Here is a 17,379-nt window from a genome sequence, read left to right on the forward strand (position 1 = left end):
TAAGACTGTAAGTAGAAGATTCAGTTCCCATAAATGCCTACTCACAACGAACCTGACACTGCAGTCTATATAAGTAAAAATACAACATGCACCTACTATTTTTCTTTTTTTTTAAATGAGAAAACAGAGGAAATAAAATTATCATTACACCTATTTTTTGTAGGGCACAAACCTACAAAACCTACAGTACTGATGCTAGAAATAAAGTTGATCAATACAGTTTTCTATTCTCTTTGCAGAAAACAGTATTAATAAATCATTGTCATATGAAGACACTATGAAAGGATATTCAGTCAAGGAATTCCTCTCATGGCTCAGTGGTTAATGAACTCAACTAGTATCCATGAAGATTTGCGGGTTCGATCCCTGGCCTCGCTCAGTGGGTTAAGGATCCAGCATTGCCGTTCGCTGTGGTATTGGTCACAGATGCAGCTGGGATCCCACATTGCTCTGGTTGTGGCGTAGGCCAGCAGGTGTAGCTCTGATTTGACCCCTAGCCTGGGAACCGCCAAAAAGGCAATAGACAAAAGACCAAAAAAAAAAAAAAAATTCAATTGAAAATTTAATTAGAAAAAATATTACATCAATATGCCAGGCAGCTAACAAAATTTTTATTTTGTGATATATGTGTGTTATTTGTCAGCTTTGAAGAATCTGTAATTTGTTGTGATTTCTTTTCCTATAAGCACAATTTTACATTTTTCTTAATGAGGATCCCTCCAAACCAGGATCTGCCCACATCCACACCCCATGAACTTTCTGTCCACACTTAGGTAATAAACAGTTGTACAAACACTTAGTATTTTTTATTTATTTTATTTTATTTTATTTTATTTTTTGCTTCTTAGGGCCACACCTGCGGCATATGGAAGTTTCCAGGCTAGGGGTCAAATTGGAGCTGCAGCTGCTAGCCTACACCAGAGCCACAGCAACGCCAGATCCGAGCCATGTCTCCAACCTACACCACAGCCCACAGCAATGCGAGATCCTTAACCCACTGAGCGGGGGCAGGGATCGAACCCACAACCCCCTGGTTCCTAGTCAGATTCATTTCTGCTGCACCACGAGGGCAACTCCTGTATAAACACTTTAAATTTAGAGAGCACAGTCATAGTTTAGAAAGTTTAATGAGAGTCTAAGATATCATTAAAAATTCCTAAACTGATTTAAGGTTGCTTCTCTTTCCTTCTTAGTTTGGATATATTTTAGGATTATATACAGTGGGTTTCTTTGGAAAACTGCAGTCAGAAAGGAGAAGGTTGATCCATCTATTCTGAGTTTTTCTACCTCATGCTTTTCTTCTCCACCCCCACCCTAGCTGGCCACCAGGTTCCGACCCCTTGAAGGTCAGAAAGAACTGGTGAAGAGTAATGGAACCGCACTGGGTGGGTTCCTATTCTCTGGGCCTGGCAGACTCCATCTCTTTGTGGGTATTTCCATAGGTTTCCAAGACATTCTGCACTGGGTTCCTCTCCCTGCAGATCCCTTGATTCTGGAAGATGTGGCTATACATCAGTTTTGAGTGGCTGCTCTCGCCTCTTCCCGTCCCAGATTCTTGCTGCTGGGATCCGTCTGTTCTTCAAGGATTAGACGACCCATCTCTTTCTCTGGGTTGGTCCCATCTGATCCTTAGGAAATCCTCTTGCATTGGAGTACAGGCCAATTCCAACACAGAGTCCTCTCCTGACTCCAAAGCTAACACGCTGGCCAGCCCTCACCGTCTTACAGATTCCCCAGGCAGGTCTACAGCCACACCGCCTTGAACGCGCCCCATCTCAGCAGATTCTCCGGGCAGGGGGGAGACTCTGCTCCCCGTCGCACAGTGCCTTCTTTGTGGTCTCCTCTCATTAGCCATTCCCCCCTTTTTACAGTCTTGATCTGGCTGAGAGGTCACACATTCATCGCCAGTTCCGTAGAATCATTTCCTCCATAAAGACGCAGTTGGTGATTTGGTACCTCCTTTCAAAATTTCCCATCAACTGGATTTCAGGACTCGGTCATAACTTCAGTTTTAACATTCTGCCTTGGCTTCATTCCATGGTCTGCAGCTCCTCTGTTCCTTAGACCACTGACCTGACTAGCTGTAAAGAAAGGTGTGATCATGTGGTCCAATTAGCTCACATGTCCTCTCACATCTGCTCACTTTTAATTCCTTTGGAAGGAATCAAATTGCACTGAAATCCTTTGGGCCATTGCACAGCCCTGTATAAATACAAAATTAAATAGTTATTTTAACATAGAGTATGTATGGGGCTGAAGTGTTTCTTTTGTGCAGAGCATCTGCTAGACACACAAAAAAATCAATACGCAACAGAGGTTACGTGAAGGGATGTGGTGTAAATTATTCTACAACTATTTCCCACCCCATCAACCCTTTTTTTTCTGCTTAAATGCTTCCCCAAACCCAGAGAAGCTAAAGCCAGACTGGTAGGACTATGCTGCTAATGACACATCAATGCCTCCCTTCAATGTAGGATTAAATCCCGAGTAGCCTGGAACTGAGAATCTGTCTCCCTCATGTTCCCAAAAGAGAGTTACCCTCCTAGCAGCTTTGGTTCCTCATCTCACAGGTGCTGGATTCCAGGGTGAATTTCCATCTCTCCCTGGCATCCGAATCTTCTCCTTCATTTCCCACCCAGACTCTCATTTTGAATTTGGTTGTTTTTTAATTAGGCCCCTTAGGCTGCATGAGTTGAAGGCTTTCTTCACGGGTCTAGTCGCTAAGGCCAGTTGGTGACTAATTCCCAGGTCTTAGGAGAAGGATTTTTTTTTCTGTCTTGGGATTGGGTTTGGCAAGGGTCCTTTGCAAGAGCCCTGCAAGAAGACAGAATCCTTTTCGTAAAGTGTTAACTTCCTCAGTCAAGACAGACTCTGTTGAAAGTTGGATCTCTCCCCACTGCTCTTTGCTTTAGATGGGGAGGAGGGGGGACGGGTAATACTGATTTCCTGGTACTCAGGAGACTAAGAAGTGACCTTAGATGTCTTTTCCCAGGGACTTCTGGGAAGAAGCTGAAGCTGCCATTTTAGTTTTCTTACGGACAGTATCTTGTGTCTTTTTTTTTAATGGCTTCAAGGAGTAAAATCAAACATATCTTCTTTATGACCATGCCAGGTCCTGCATTTTGCTAAGCACTAAAGGTTTTCTTAGGTCTTAAAACAAGTGTCAGGGGTTTTAATTCTATAAAAAAGAAAGAACTGGATGTTCTGGAAGCAGACCACATGGTCGCCACTTAAAAGCACAAGTTTATAGCAAATGGCTGAAACTTTCTAGTAATGCCCAAATGATGTTGTAGAAGTGTACTGTTTCCAAATATTTTTCAGGGTTCATTTGGGAATGATTAAGCTAATGTTACATCTTTTCAGTGTTATGAAAAAGACGACTTTCAATCGGAGAGAGATTTCAGCAGATCACGAAGGAAATAAAACTGACCTGGTCCTCTTCTCCCCCTGGTATGTGGAGGGAACGGGCTTTTGTTATTAGGGCACCTCAGGACACTCTGGGTGTCTGCTGCGTATCCAAAAGAATGAAGAACGTGCACCCTCTGGAACTCCCCAGGGAGTTTATAGCAGACTTTTAGTTAGAGCAGGGCATTGCTGTCGTGCCCATGACAACCTTGGAACTCTCGGAAGGCATGCCACCAATTTGCTCTGCAGTCCCAGCAAGGATATGCTTCATTGCATTATACAAACATACAAATGAAATGAAAAGGACTGGTCAGAAGCATCTGGTAATAGGTCAAGAGAGGAATCCGCAAGTTGTAGCCAGCCAACAGCTGAATGGGTGTTGTGAGGACAGTGTGCCTATTGGGGGGACCCCTGCATGCATTTGGACAACCCCATGCTGACGGAGAGGGCTCCTGAATGTTTTATGTACTGGCTACATTCCCATGAATACTAGCCTGAAGTCACTGATACACAAGGGAGAGAGACGCAGCTCATCCAAGGTAAGATCCAAGGGAGGAAAAAGCAAAGCAGATGCAGAAAAAAGATAATCTACAAATCTCTGGGTTGGTGTCCTCCTTGGTTCAAGGAGGGAAGGAGGCAGGACAGGAGAAGAAGGTCTAGGGTCTCTAGAAGACATTTAAAGACTAGTCTTATTGCCCATATTAATTCAATTCCAACTTAAAAAAATCGTATAAATCTTAAGGCATGCAACTTTATGGCTCCACATAAGTGTGTGTGTGTGTGTGTGTGTGTGGGTGTGCGCGCGCGCGCACATAAAGACATTTTTTATAAGAAACTAGCTTACACAATTATGGAGGCAGGAGTGTCTCAAGACCTGCAGGGTAAGTTGGTAAGCTGGAGACCCAGGAGATGCAATGATTGGTTACAGTTCCTGTATGAAGGCCGGCAGGCTCTAGATCCAGGAAGAGCCAGGGTTCCAGTTTGAATCCAAAGGCAGGAAGAAAGATAATGTTTTGGTTTAAAGGTAATCAGCCAGGAAGAACTCTCTCTTACTCAGAATTAGAAGAAAGTCAGGCTTTTGGTTCTATTCATGTCTTCGACTGTTTGGATGAGGCCCACCCACATTACAGAGGGCAATCTGTTTTATTCCATCTACCAATTTAAATGTTCATCTCATTCAAAAACACCCTCACAGAAACATCCCAAAGAATGTGTGACTATCTGGGCAGCCTATGGCCCAGTCAAAAGAACTTAAATTTAAGGTTAGTAAAATTAACCTTCACAACTCCACCCCTTGGCAGCTTGGCATCCACCTGCATCTCCTTAAACCATACTTAAGGTCCAAATGAAAACAATAACAAGACCTGATATGTTACAACTATCCTGCATTCAACTGAAAATATACTAATCCCTACCCCAGAATAGAAGATAAAGTCCTTGGGTGATGTTTATCCCTCCCCTTGATTGTTCGTAACTAAAATACCATGACATAAAGTTAAAAATACTTAAGTACTATGATATAAAGTCAATACTTCTTATGCTATGATAAGGAGATAAGAGAGGGAAGAAAACAAATACATGCATAGGCTCTGAACAATACTCATGACAATTACAGTCCTTATTTTTATAACTGGTCACGTGGTTGTAACTTGGTGTTTACAACTACCTTCATCCATTAGCCATTCCATAGTCCCTTGGCCACTAGCAAGTGTTTCAGTTGGCCATGATTCTTCATCTGGTGGACGTGACTCAAACTTTTATTACTGCAGAGTCTGCTTCATTACTGGTTCTCCACAGATGGGGTTATTGCAGTTTTCCACTGACTGCGAAAGCAGGGCACGGTGCTACCAGGAAATGCCCTAGGGGATCCTCGCCTTCCAAACATACCCTTCCTCACCTTCACTGTGGAGGAGCGGTCCCACGTGCCCTGGGTGGCCAGGATGGGTCACCCAATCAGCGCGGTAACTCCCCCTTTGGCCGGCTGACTCAGAGGCATCAGGCAGCAGTCGTAACTTCCAGTTCAAAGAATCGTCGTTTTTTCTCTTGGTGGAAGCACTCCTCTTTTTGGAGCGAAGGCCTCTAGGCTAGTGGAGCATAAAGATGCAGAACAGGAAGCAAAAATTTTGCTAGCGGGCATTAGGAGCAATAGTGAGTGGTGCCTGGCACACTCTCCTTCTCCACCCCCCCCACTGCCCTCCCGGGGGATCCTGGTTCTCAGGGAACTAGGTGCTGATTCAGAGCATGCACGGCCTTCTTGAGGACCCTGCCCTGGCCCCCTAAGAGACTGTCAGCTGGCTGACCATGTAACTGAGTCTTCAAAAGACCATTCCACCCTTCTACCAAGCTACTGGCTTCAGGATGGCTGGGAACATAGCAAGACGGGTACGTGGCTGCACTTTTTTTGCTGTGAAGTGAGCTCCTTGATCGGAAGCACTGCTGTGTAGGACCGCATGATGGTGGGCGAGGCATTCTGTGAGTCCACAGATCCTAGCTTTAGCAGAAGCATTCATGCAGAGAAGGCGCATTTGTATCCAGAGTTAAGTGACTATTCCAGTAGGAACAAAATGCTACCCCTCCCACGATATGGGAGGTCCAGTGTCATCGACCTGCAGCATCAGACAGCTGGCTGATCACTCCGGGGAGTAACACTGTATTGAGAGCTCAGTGTTGGTCTCTGCTGGCAGATGGGCCCCCAAGCTGTTGTAGCCAGGCTGGCCTTGGTGAGTCCATGTTGTTGAGTCTATGCATAACCTCCAAACCTGCCATCGGGGCCCCTTCATTCATGAGCTTCTTGGGCAATGACAGAGGTCACTGGGGAAAGAGGTTTACTGGTATCCAGAGAAAGGGACATTCCATCCACCTGAGTATTAATATATTCTCTGCTGGGGTCACCTTTGATGAGCATTCAGCCCAGGCTACTCATTTCTTCATGTTTCTTGTACATTCAGAGAGGTCTATCCACATACCTCTCCAAAATTCCCTGACACTCATTTCCAAATCATCTTCTTTTTAAGCCCAGCCAAACCAAAGGCCACAACCCATACATCAGTATATAATTGCCTGCCTGGCCATTTCTCCTTCTAAGTAAAGTGATCAACCCGGTGCAGTGCTCAGAATTCTTCCTAGCAGTAAAATTTCTCTTCACCCCTGTCCTTCAGAGAGATTTCAGAAAGGGACTGTAGAGCTGCAGTTGTCTACTTTGGGGTGGTGACTGCAGAGCAAGGAGAACCATCTGTAAGCCAGGCCCATGTCTGTCAACTGATGACAGAGAACTCCTCTGAGGCACAGGTGCAGACTGGGAGAGAAAAAGTAGCAGAGCAGGAATAGGGACCATGGGTATTTAGGCCACTTCTTCATATAAGTTACTTGTGCCTTGAGGGCCCGCTTGGGCCTGATCAGGTATGTACCACGCCCATTTGATGCTGGAGTGCTTCTGCACACACCCAACTTCATGACTCGGTGGGTCCACAACACAGTTCCTGATGGGCAGCTCAGGTCACATGGTAACTTGCTGGCCCATGCTTACCTGCTCAGTCTCTACTCAGACAAGAGGTGTTTCTCAAAAGGAGAGGAGTGATTCACAGAGGATAGAAAGGCTGTGCTCTGATGCACTTGCAGGGACCTGCAGAGGTCTCCAAACAACAAAATAGCACCCCTTATCTGCCATGGACACTTAAAGTACCACTGGATCTACTGGAGCACATGGCCCCACTGACAGAGCAGCTTTCCAGCAGCCTGGGGACCTACTGCAGAGCCTACTCTTGTTTAGGGCCCCACTCAAACCAGCAACTTTTCAACTCACTCAAATGGGCTGGAGTAACTCACCCAAATGAGGCATATGTTGCCTCCGAAATCTAAATATGCCTACCAGGCACTGTGCCTCTTTTTTGGTCATGAGAGGGGCCACAGGCAGCACTTATCCTTCACCTTGGAAGGGATTTCTTGACACGCTTCGCACAACTGGATCCCCAGAAATTTCACTGAGAGAGAAAGTCCCTGAGTTTTAGTTAGACTTATTTGCCATCCTGACATATAAATGTCTTAGCAACAAGTCTGGAATGGTTGCTATTTCTTGCCCACTAGGTCCAATCAGCACAATGTCATCAATGTAATGCACCCGTATGATATCAGGTGGAAGGAAAAGGCCACCAGCATTCTCCGAGATCAATCTGTCTTCTTCACCGGCTAAACAGACTGGCTGAACGGGGATGTGGTGAGGGTCACCACTCCTGCATCTTTCTGGTCCTTGATGGTGGCACTGATCTCTGAAATCCCTCCAAGAATGTCACACTGCTTTCGGTTTACCATTTTTCTAGGCAGAGGCAGTATGAACGGCTTTCACTTGGCCTTTCTCATGTTAACACCCCCGCTCCACAGCCTGGGGACTAGTGTGGGGAGTGGGATTCTGCCGGCAGCTGAGTACATCTATTCCTGTTATGCATTTTATGATTGAGAAAATAACCACGGGATGGAGTCAGGGACCTGGGAGCTTCAGACCTGAGCTAAAACTCCATTAACCAAATAACCTCCGTAAGCCCCTACTCTGACTGGTGAACCAGTGACATTCTGGGTCTCCTGCAATTAGTGTCAGTTCAGAGCCAGTGTCCAGCAGTCCCCAAAGGGTCTGATTATTTCCTTTATTCCTGATGGAGTGACCCTCATAAAAAGCTGTAAGTCCCTCTGAGAAAGACTGGGAGAAAGATTAACAGCAAAAAACTGTGGCAATGTCCTGGGGCTCCTCCTCAGTGGGACCCAGCCTCCCCTTCATTCAAGGGGCTCTGTAAACTCACTCGAATTGATTGAGGGGCTGCAACTTTCTGTTTTTAATGATTTTGCACCCAAGCGATTTAAATTTTACCTCTTAGAAACCTATCAAGACCGCCCCTTCACCATTCCCCTGCACTGCAGTGCTTTAGGCACCTCTCCTTTCCCACTCATTAAGCCACTGCAACCATCTCCATGTCTTCCTGCCTCTATGTCTCACCCTCTCAAATCAGTCCTCCAGAGATGCCTCTCTAAAATATATGTTGTCACTTTCCTACTTTTACCTCTCACCTGTTGCCCAAGGATAAAGTCCAGACTCTTCACAGGTCATAGAAGGTTACTCATGATCTGATTTCTGACATTCTGCCCAATTATTCCCTACACATACCAGCTGCCTCCAACTACTTACAGTCCCTGGAACATACCATACTGTCTTACCTAGATGTCTCCTTTATACACACTAGCTCCTCTGTCTAGAATTCCACCCCTTATGCCTTTAAAACTCTTGAGCCTTCTTCAAGCCTTCAGCTCAAGCTACCTCCTTAATAAAGTTTCTTGCACTTCCCTTGAACTGACTAAGGTCTTCCTTCTTCCATGCGTCCATATTTTCTCATAGTTGTGAGTACAGCTATAATCCCCTGAGGGATGTACAAAGCTCTCATTTATTGATTCAATGAAAATTTCTCAAGCTTGTCATTGTTCAAGGCCCTGGGGACACAGCTAGGAACCAACCATCCAAACCCCAGCCCTCGAAATGCTTAGTTCTAGTGGGCTGGGTGGATTTGCATTTCAATAACCATTTGCTGAATGAATGGTCACACATTTCCACAAGCTCACTTTTAAAGCCTGCCTTTGGGAAATGCTCTTGGATCCCACTCATTCATCTACGTATTTCAGTCTCCCTCAATCACATGAAAAAAACCCTCACAGAAGCCTCAAGAACATTTTTAATGTGGAAGCCCCCTGGCCCAGTCAAGAGTCCACATATTTCACGATGTCACTGAATGTATTAAGAAGTGGTGAGTCTGGTGAAGAAACCAAATGATGGATGTACTTAAAAGCACTCAAACCCACTCTGCCTGCAAGAGGCCTGCATTTCTCCAGAAAAGGGGAGATGTGGTGAGAGACAGGGGAGATGACCTAGGTGACAAAAATGGCCAGGATCAAAATAAATAAATAAATCATGTGTAGGAAGCAAGAACAAGTGATATAAAGAAGGGCTGTTTGGTTGCAGCATGACCTGCTACAAAGCTCCTGTCTTGGCCCAAATGAACATGATAAATCAAATAGCCAATGGAAGACCCTAAAAAATAACCTTGATCAAGTAGCTCTTGTGTGTCTATGGTGAGGTGGCCCCACTGCAGATATGATGCTCTGAGGGCCAGGAAGACATATGTGTTCCTGCCTAACAGAAGCTGTAAGGCCCAGTCAGCAGAAATGAAGATCCCAACTCAAAGCGGCTGCGAACCTACGCTCCCAGTGCAGTGTCCCTCCTCTGCTCTCCTGTGGCTCTAGGACATGAGGTGGGTGTTAGCTTACTCATTCCACAATGCGGACACAGAAGCTCACAGAGATCAAGAGACTGTTTTAAGGTCACACCTCCAACAAGTAGCAGAGCTCAGATTGAAACGCAGGTCAGCCTGATTCTTAGCACCATCCATGTGCACAGTCTGGAGAACTTGGAGGGCTGGGCATTTCCAGACTTGAGAGCATGGGGGTCTGTCTTCCCCGAGCAGGCATTTAAGTCTTCTTGCTCAAAAGGGATCAGGTAACTGAATTTCTGGAGATTAATCCCTGGCCAGTCCCTTGTTTACTTAATTCACCTAATGTGCATTCAATTGTGTTATAAAAGACTTGAACACACAAAGGATTTTGAAAAAAACTAACAAGAAAAAAGTTCTTCGGCCCACACTTACACTTGGCAGCCTGGGCTCTGGCCTGAGGCAGGATGTGAGAAAAAATATAATTAGCATCCACTCAGGCATGGAGTCTCAGGCCACGATTTGGTACTGGTATGAATCAATGCACATTTAGCCTCAGCCAATGTACACATCCCTGGGGCTCCTAGCTGCTCCCTCTTCTCCACCCACCCCCTGGCTCAGACACACAATAGAGCTAAAAAGAGCTTTCAGGTAGAGCCCTGGTCCCATTAGCTCACTTGGTGGCAAAGGCAGGGGAAAGTGTTTGGGATGGCAGGTTTTCCAACCCCTGGGGAATCAGGATCCAGACAGACACCCAGAAAGCAGCCAAGCATTCTTTGGTAGGGAGGGTTCCAGCAGGCAGCGTCTTAGTTTGGTAATTGCTCCTGCACAAGGGGCTCCTGTGGCTAGGCTGGGGCTCCCAGGCTACAGCTGTGCCGCCACCCCCTCCAGTCTGGATGGATGGAGCAGCTGGTCCCTCCCTCCATGAGCCCCAGAAGAGCCGGTACCCGGTGACAGGCAGAGGCCTTTAACTCTCCTGTGCCCTCTCTAGATGCTTAAAAATAAAGTGCCTAAGATTATGAACAGTTATATTAAAATAACTATCAAATATCTGAACACTCAAATTGGTCATATGGTCAAACATGTGCTTAAAATGGGTGTTTAACAGTGAATTAAACAAGTTCTCGCTCCCTCCCTTTATTTAAACCGGGATTAAGTTTCAAGATCAAGAAAATTAATCACAGGCAATAAAACCGCAAACAGCACTGATTCTCATGGTGGTAAAGTTTTAAGTATTCCACTACCCTGATGATATATCATTTTGGTCTCTCATACTCATTCATTCTATTAAAAAAATGTGTACTAAGCAAGGTATTATGATTGTCCCTGACCAGAGGTCAGAAAATGATGTCTCTTGGATAAAGCTGGCCACGCCTCCTCATTTACATTTGGTCAGTAACTGCTTCCACAGTGTAGCAGCAATGCTGAATAATCCTGTTTGAGGCTACCTGGATTTCAAAGTCAAAAATATTTGCTGGAGTTCCCGTCGTGGCGCAGTGGTTAACGAATCCGACTAGGAACCATGAGGTTGCGGGTTCGATCCCTGCCCTTGCTCAGTGGGTTAAGGACCCAGCGTTGCCGTGAGCTGTGGTGTAGGTTGCAGACGTGGCTCGGATCCCGCGTTGCTGTGGCTCTGGCGTAGGCCAGCGGCTGCAGCTCCGATTCAACCCCTAGCCTGGGAACCTCCATATGCCGAGGGAGCGGCCCAAAGAAATAGAAAAAAGACAAAAAAAAAAAAAAAAAAAAAAATTTGCTATCTAACCCTTTACAGAAAAAGTCTGCTGACTCTTGAGCCAGACATAAACCTTACCCTTAAGGATCTTTCACAGTCCACAGGGGGGAAAAACATAAAAACAAATTTCAATAAATGTTACAAATATACAGCAAAAATATGTCTACGGTGTAGAAAGCACTAAGACTGAAATGAAGGGTGAGGAGCATGAAGAGTTTCCCAGAAGAGCTAACATTTGAGTTGGTTTTGAAGGAACGGAGGTTTGCCATAGGCGCCGACTTTGTGGGCAGAGGATATCACAAGAGCGAAAGTATGATGGCACACACAGCATTGCGCTGTGGAGTTACAACACTTCACTATCAAACATAGAGCTCTAAAAACACAGAGAGGAATACAGAGCTCTAGAAGACAGTGGCAGGGGGTGACTGAAGAACAAAGCAGGGATCAGACCCTAAAAGACTTTATGTGTCATGTGAAGGAACACAACCATTCTTCCACAGGTATTAGCGAGCCATCCAGGAGAACCTTCTGCAATGACAGAAATGTTCTATAGCTGCACGGCCAATATGAATGACACCCACCTGCCACATGTGGTGACCAAGTCCTTGAAATGTGGCTATTACGACCAAGGCATTGAATTTTTAGTTTTCTACCATCTCAGTTATTTTAAGTAGCCATATGTGGCTAGTAGCTACTATACTAAACACCTCTAGCGGATGGAAACTGATTTTTCACACCCTGAGGTAAAATGACAGCAGTCATGGACCATATGCAGATGAGTAGGCGTGGCCACTCTCAGCCGCCCATCTTTTCTGACCCCTGGTCACAGCTTACTCTTTGGTAAGCTATTATGTGAGCATCCCTGAAAAAAAGCAGAAACCTAGGGCAGCACAAGTTTTTGAGTAGAATGAATCAATAAATGAATGCATATGGTAGGTCAAACCTATACATCACTAGGAGGATGAAATACTTTGAATTTTACCACCATAAGAAACAATGCTGGGTTACATTGTGTGGAATGAAATTATTTTTCATGATCTCGAAACTTAACTCAGGCTTAAATCGAAAGGGGGGGGGGCGGATCTTGATGTTAACCCACTACTAAAATCCAGCTGCTTAATGGGCTGCCAAATCTCCTCTTCAGTAAGATTATTCCGGTTGCGGAGAAACTGAAAGAAAGGCGAGAGAAAGCAAGACAGGAAAGCCAATGCAGACACTAATCAACAGTTCTGAAAAGAGAAGTTCTGATCTATGGCAGAAGCAGTCAGAATAGAGAAGAGGATAGCTGTGAGGTATATTAATACATGGAATTGACAAGTCTTGGTCATCAATTAAATTTGGGCTATGGAACATAAAAAAGTTGCTGAAATGCCCCACTGGGTCCTGAGTGGGGAACTGGACAGGGAGGTAGATACTAAGACAGGAATGAATGACGAAGAGAAGGCTTGGGGGCATAGATGAGGAAGATGATGAGTTGAGTTTAAGTTGCTTGTGGGCAATGTGAAGATGGGTACCCAGGTCTGTAGAGAAGTCTGGGTTGAAGACACAGCTTAAGTTCATTAATTAGTACCATGGGATGCAATAATACATAACAACAACTTCCAGTCCTGGTTCTCCTCCCAAATTGCTGAATGATTTTGGGTGTGTCATTTCCTTGTGGCCTCATTTTCATCATTTGTATGAAGGAAGGGTACTGAACCAGAAAAGTCCAGCCAATTTTTTCTCTAAAGGAAAACATAGTAGGTATTTTAGGCTTTGAAGGCCATACCTGATCTCTCTTGCACATTTTATTCCTCCTCCTTCTCCTCTTCTTTCTTCTTTTACAACCCTTTAAAATGTAAAAAACATTCTTAGTTCATGTTCTATACCAAAAAAAGAGCTATAGTTTTCTGACCCCTGGACTAGATCATCTCGAAGATTCTTCTCAGTTTACTCTTTGGTAAGCTATTATGTGAGCATCCCTGAAAAAAAAGCAGAGCTTTTCCCAGTAGTTTAAATATATTTTTAATGGAAACATAACACACATTAAGAAAAGTATGCAAGGAGTTCCCATCGTGGCTCAGTGGTTAACGAATCTGACAGGGAACCACGAGGTTGCGGGTTCCATCCCTGGCCTTGCTCAGTGGGTTAAGGATCCGGCGTTGCCGTGAGCTGTGGTGTAGGTCACAGACATGGCTCGGATCCCACGTTGCTGTGGCTGTGGCATAGCCTGGCGGCTGCAGCTCCAATTCGATCCCTACCCTGGGAACCTCCATATGCCATGGGAGCGGCCCTAGAAAAGGCAAAAAGACAAAAAAAAAAAAAAAAAAAAAAAAAAAAAAAAGAAAGAAAAGTATGCAAATCATAGGTGGACATCTTGATGAATTTCTAAAAAGCAAATGCACCCTGATAACCACCACCCATATTAGGAACCAGAACGTTACCAGCACCTCAGAAGCCCCTGTTGCTTCTCTTCTAGGTCATTACCTACCTTCTCTCCCTAAAGGCAGACACTCCTGACTTCTAACCACATGGATTAGTCCTGTCTCCCTTGAACTTCATGTACTCCTAAGTGTTGGGTTTTAAGTCCTATGATGTTTATAAGATTCACCCATGTTGTTGCATATAGCAGGAGCAGATTTTCATTATTGTACAATTTCTTATATTATAAAGACACAATTAACTTATCCATTCTATTACTGATATGTATTTGGACTGCGTTCTGCTCGGGGCCACTATGGATAGTGCTGCTATGAAGATCCTTCAATTGGTGTTTCTGTTGGCAATGAAATTGCTGACTTGTAGTATCCTGTGCATGTTTAGCCCCTTAGGCACCACCAAACAGTTTTACAAAGATGTTATGCCAGTTTATACTGCCCCAGGCAATACATAAAAGGTCAAGTTGCCCCAAATTGTCACAACACTTGGTGATGTCAGTCTTTTTAATTCTGGCTATTCTGGCCGATGTACAGAATATACTGTAGCTGTATCTGCATTTCATTGATAAATGAGATTGAGTATCTTTTAATATATTTACTCGCCATATGGATTCCCTTTGCTCCATCTTTCTAATTGGTGCCTGTGGATGTTCTTCATATATTACAGATGGAAGCACTTTATCATATATGCACATCTTCTATCTTCTCCCACTCTTTGATTTGCCGTTTCAATCTTAGTTCCCTTTTAATGATAGACATTCCTAGTTTTAATGCCCAATCTGTCAATCTGTCAGCCTTCTCTTTGGTGGTTAGCACTTTCCATGTCCTGTTTCAGAAATGTTCATATTCTCCAATGTTCTAAAAATACAATTTTATGTTATCTTCTAGAATTTCCATTACTTTATCCTTAGGGTATATATTGTATCTGCAATTGATACTTGTGTACAATGTGAGGTGGAGGAGTCAAGATTTACTTTTTCCGCATGAATGGCCAATTGACCCAGTGATAGTTACTGACAAGACTTTTCGGTACTGGATGCAGTATTACATTTGTTATTTGCTGTGGCAACAATGTGTGGGTCTTTTCTGGAGCCTCCCCTTTTGTTCTACTTGCCTAGTTACCTATCCATGAATATGACCTGTCTCTCTACTTAAGTAGCTCTTCTTTAATTTCCCTTAAAACTTTCTATAATCTTCTCCATAGAGGTTTTGACCATCTTTTATTAGATTTATTTCTAGACATTTGATGTCACTTAATGCCATCCAAATGACATCCTCTTTGAAATGTTCATTTTCCAGTTGGTTTGTATCTGAAATATAGGAATATCATTAATTTTTATAAATTGACCTCATGTTCAATAACTTGCTGAATTCACTTGCTGATTCTAATCTAGTAACTTTTAAACACAGGATTTTATAAGTCAACTCTACCTAAATTAAAAAAGGAAAAAAAAAAGTAAAATAAAGGATAATAGCAGGATTTTATCTTCTCCACAAGTTTTTCGGCCACAGTATTTTTTGGCCACACCCACAGCATGCAGAAATTCCTGGACCAGGGAATCAAGCATGTGCCACAGCAATGACCTGAGCCACAGCAGAGGCAACACCAGGTCCTTAATGTGCTGAGCCACCAGGGAACTCCCAGCCACAATATATTAAGAAAGGGAAAAAAATCATCTAGCTAACTAAAATATGAACAAATTCCTGATTCTAATTTCCTTCCTGCCATCATCAGCACAATGGTTATTTCATTTGAATAAACGTCACCACTGAATTTCAAGGACTCATCCAGCCTTTAAATGTCTTCAATGCTACTTACTTAGTGTCAATTATGACACCTAGTGTAATAATAAAATAGCTCTAGTCCAATCTTAGTGTGATCTTAAACTATTAATAAATACGTCTATGCCTGCAGGTATAATTATGCGGAGGGAAACCCACTTTCCCTAACCACAAAATTTAATGATCAACAAAGCAAAAAATAATTTTTGTTGCTTTTGTTCTGCTTTTTTTAGTTTAAGGAATTTCCTCCGTGAAGGACATCATCATGCAAATGGTAACAAACACTGTTGAAATTTTGCTGCCTAGCTCTTTTAGACACTTGGGATCATAAAAGTAATTACGGTCGAAGAGGCCTTAGAATCAATCCAATCCAATAACCTTTTTAAAATATTTATTTTTAATTTTTTTTTTTTTTTTACTGAGGTAACACTGAGTGATAACATTTCATGTTTCATGTGCACCACGTTGCAGTTCTATAATGTGCTCACAATGTGCTCACCACCGGAAATTTAGCTTCCACCTATCACCAACATACTGTTTTTATTTTTGTTTTTTTACAATGAGGAAATAAATCCAAATAGATAGTTTATTACTCAATGTTTCAGAGCTGGTTGGCAACAGAGCCAGAACTCCTGCCAGAGAGTCAAGTGTCTCCATTTCTAACTTTTGCCTTTTCATTAAACCACCCCCTCCTGTGCTCGAGAAGAAGACAAGTGCGGAAACGTGGAAGGCTTCTGTTCGGGAGGCGTGGAGAGCTTTCTGGGCATGCGAGGGTGGGAGCAGGGCAGGGACTCCCACACGCCGGCAACGGGCAAGGCATTTCCACACGTTTATTTTATTGAGCCCTCTCTGAAACGCAGCAGACAGGCACTGCTCTTCTCACTTTACAGGCGAAGCAATGCATCTCGGCTCTGGGAAGGGATTTGCACGAGAACACACATCCAGGGAGCCCCACTCCCATCTCGAACAACCTAACTCCAACCCTGGGCTTTTTTTTTTTTTTTACCACTGCTGAAACATAGAGATGTGGGAATTTTACACTACAAAAAATGTTATGTTTTTAAATACTGTGAATGACCAGAATTACAAAAAGGCATGAAATTGGCCAGCATCCCTAGTTCTAAAAGCGATTCAGTCTGTGGGATTCTTTGAAAATTCTGGGTTTGAGTCTTACTCACCTCCAACACAAGGCCCCCTCTTCACCTGGGAGCCTGGGGCGCACTGCTGGGGCGGGCGGGCGGATTCCAAAGTGACGGATGGTGGCAGGATAGCAGCTCCTTAGATGGGTATGTTCTGCCTTGACTATCTATGACTTCATAGTTACCTTGTAAATCGAAAATTTAAAAATTCAGCTTGCAAAACGACCCCTCCAACAAAATGGTATTTTCAGGAAACAGACATACCCATCTACTCGCACTGCCACCTTCTCACTCCGCAGGAGTTAAATCAGTAAGCTAGTAAGTTAATAAAAGACTTGCCTCAGTACTCTCGGAAAACCAGCAACAGGATTCTTTCTGTAGAATGCTGAGCAGAGTGCCATTCCGTCATCCATTCACTCACACGTTTACGACTTTAAGATGTTTATCGAGCACTTATTATGAATCAGGGCCACTAGTAAGTGTTGAGGAGACCAAGATGGATTAGGCGCACCTTTGTTTTGTAATAACTTGTGAATTACACGGAGACATGCACGTCAGTTTCTCACTAATCATGACTTGGGCTGATAGATTCCCTGAGAGGCAGTGCAAACTGCTACAGAAGCCCTGGGAAGGGACTGTTTCCATCTGTTGGTGGCAAG

At 43.9% G+C, this 17,379-nt stretch overlaps 1 protein-coding gene across 15 annotated transcripts in view; it reads right to left on the reverse strand.

Annotated features, from left to right (window-relative positions):
- The window catches only part of LOC110260784 (uncharacterized), a 566,816-nt gene that overhangs the window by 168,199 nt on the left and 381,238 nt on the right, over positions 1-17,379 (reverse strand). For 7 of the 15 annotated variants that reach the window (XR_014804179.1, XR_014804177.1, XR_014804178.1 and 4 more), the window contains 2 exons: positions 16,760-16,905; positions 13,151-13,210 (listed from right to left, as the gene is read on the reverse strand). The gene's annotated coding sequence lies outside the window, so the exon portion shown is untranslated. Of the gene's footprint in view, positions 1-1,193; positions 2,203-3,430; positions 3,671-5,302; positions 5,490-13,150; positions 13,211-16,759; positions 16,995-17,379 lie in introns of those variants that run through there. The other 8 variants (XR_014804181.1, XR_014804180.1, XR_014804189.1 and 5 more) reach the window with 4 other exon arrangements.

The sequence above is a fragment of the Sus scrofa genome, chromosome 5 (assembly GCF_054392235.1).
Source record: "Sus scrofa isolate SSC_HxYL_T2T_F1_AM1 chromosome 5, Sscrofa_HxYL_maternal_Yorkshire_Landrace_v2.0, whole genome shotgun sequence".
NCBI classification, from domain to species: Eukaryota; Metazoa; Chordata; class Mammalia; order Artiodactyla; family Suidae; genus Sus; species Sus scrofa.